Source organism: Macaca thibetana, chromosome 5, assembly GCF_024542745.1.
Source record: "Macaca thibetana thibetana isolate TM-01 chromosome 5, ASM2454274v1, whole genome shotgun sequence".
Classification (NCBI taxonomy): Eukaryota; Metazoa; Chordata; class Mammalia; order Primates; family Cercopithecidae; genus Macaca; species Macaca thibetana.
In genome coordinates this window covers 174,550,499-174,552,991 of record NC_065582.1, presented here as the reverse complement: position 1 = coordinate 174,552,991, position 2,493 = coordinate 174,550,499, and the positions used below count along the sequence as shown (strand labels likewise).

The following is a 2,493-nucleotide window of genomic DNA, read 5'->3' as shown; positions in this document are numbered from 1 at the left end:
AAAGATGATTATTTAGAAAGATGAGACTTAAATTTCCACACATTTATAAATTTCCGAACTTTTATTTTCTTAATTTATTTCTAATTTTATTCCATTGTTATTAGGAAACATACTCTGCATGATTTAAATTCTTTAAATTTATTAAAGCTAATTTTATGGCTTAATTTATGCTCTATCTGGAGGAATGTTCCATGTGCACTTGAGAATAATTTGAATTCTGTTTTGTTGGATGGATTATTTTATATGAGATGTCTGCTCATTCTGGCTGGTTTATATTGTCATTCAAGTATTCCATTTCCTTACTTATCTTATGCCTAATTGTCCTATCTGTAATTGAAAGTTGGTTATTAAAATCTCCAACTGTTACCATTAAATTGTCAAACTCCCCCTTCAATTATGTTAGTTTTGTTTCCTGTATTTCTCTGTTGTTAGGCACATTTATACCTCCTTGTTTGACCATTTTATTATTCTAAAATATAATTTTTGTCATTAGCAATAAGTTTGTGGTCTTAAAGTATATTTTGTTGGAACTATACATAGATCAGCATTGCGCCAGTGCAAGGATGACACACAAATTCATAAAGCATCCCATAACTTTTTTAAAGCATATTATGTCTTTTATTTGTATCACTACCTCAGTTTTCTTTATGTTACTGTTTGTTTGCCTGGGATATCTGTTCCTATCCTTTTTCTTTAAACCTATTTGTATCATTCAACTTAAAGTATGTGTGTTGTAGCAATATATAGTTATATATATATATTTTTTTTTTCCTTCTGGTAATTTCAGTCTATGACATGGATAATTAAAATACTTAATTCATTTGCATTTTGTGTAATTCCTGACAGTTTGAGACTTATGTCTGTGATTCAGCTATTTGTTTTTACATATCTTGTGTAATTTCTGTTTTTCTTTCTCCATTTTTTTCCCTTATTACTGCCTTCTCTTATGTTGTACAGGTACTCTATAATATCACACTTTCGTTCTCTTGCCATGTCACTTATTATATTTTTTAGTTATTTTCTCAGTGCTTGTCCTGTGGCTTCTAATTATCATGTTAACTTATAACACTCTATATTGTATTAATAATAACAATTACAGTAGTATACAAAGTTTGTTTCTATCCATCTTTATCTTCCATCCTTTCTTCTGATGTCATACAAATGATACAGTTTCACACTGTATCTCATCAACACAGATTTATAACCATTGTTTTATGCAGCTGTCTTTTAATTCAGAAAGGAGAACAGATGAGATATGAATAAAAATACATTTGTGCTATCTTTTATATGTTTCTATGTAATTCTTCAATGGTGTTTTTTATTCTTTCTTGTAGATTTCAGTTACTGTCTTTATGTATTTCTTATAGGGAAGCAGTCTACCAGTATTTTGTTTTTCTTGTTTTGTTTTGTTGTTTTTAGCAGTCTGTGTCATCCCAATCCTCTAGCCCCCTAGGCTTATGTTACAAAGTCAGTTTTAGTCCTATAGAGAACACTTTGTGCATCATGAGTCATTTCTTCTTGCTGATTTTAAGTTCAACCATTGTGGAAAGTAGTGTGGTAGTTCCTCAAAGAACTTAAGAGGATTAGCATTTAACCCAGTGATCCCATTATTGAGTATATACCCAAAGGAATATAAATAATTCTACCATGAAGATATATACATGCATATGTTCATTTCAGCACTATTCACCACAGCAAAGCCATAGAATCAACCTAAATGCCCATCAACAATAGACTAGATAAAGAAAATGTGGTACATATACATCCTGGAATACTATGCAGTCATAAAAAAAACAAGATCATGTCCTTCGCAGCAAGATAGATGGAGCTGGAGGCTGTTATCCTACCTAAGCAAACTAATGCAAGAAAAGAAAACCAGAAACTGTATGTTCTCACTTATAAGTGGGAGCTAAATGATGAGAACACATGGACACAAAGAAGGGAACAACAGACACTGGTGCCTACTTGAGGGTAGAAAGCGGGAGGAGGGAAAGGATTTCAAAAACTACCTATTGGGGCCGGGCGCGGTGGCTCAAGCCTGTAATCCCAGCACTTTGGGAGGCCGAGACGGGCGGATCACGAGGTCAGGAGATCGAGACCATCCTGGCTAACACGGTGAAACCCCGTCTCTACTAAAAAGATACAAAAAATTAGCCGGGCGAGGTGGCGGGCACCTGTAGTCCCAGCTACTCGGGAGGCTGAGTCAGGAGAATGGCGTGAACCCGGGAGGCGGAGCTTGCAGTGAGCTGAGATCCGGCCACTGCACTCCAGCCTGGGTGACAGAGCCAGACTCCGTCTCAAAAAAAAAAAAAACTACCTATTGGGTGTTATGCTTATTACCTGGGTGACAAAATAATCTGTATACCAAACACCTGTGGCATGCATTTTACCTATATAACAAATTTGCATATGTACACCCGGACATAAAAATTTTTAAAAGATTGCCTTGCAAGTGAGGTCTTCCAGGAAACTACCACAAGAGTTCAATAATGT

At 35.0% G+C, this 2,493-nt stretch overlaps 1 non-coding gene across 1 annotated transcript; it reads left to right on the top strand.

Moving 5' to 3' along the window:
• Positions 1-495: 495 nt before the first annotated feature.
• Positions 496-598, top strand: LOC126955829 (U6 spliceosomal RNA). Its single transcript, XR_007726118.1, has one exon. It is a non-coding gene; the product is annotated as a U6 spliceosomal RNA (small nuclear RNA).
• The last annotated feature ends 1,895 nt before the right edge of the window (positions 599-2,493 follow it).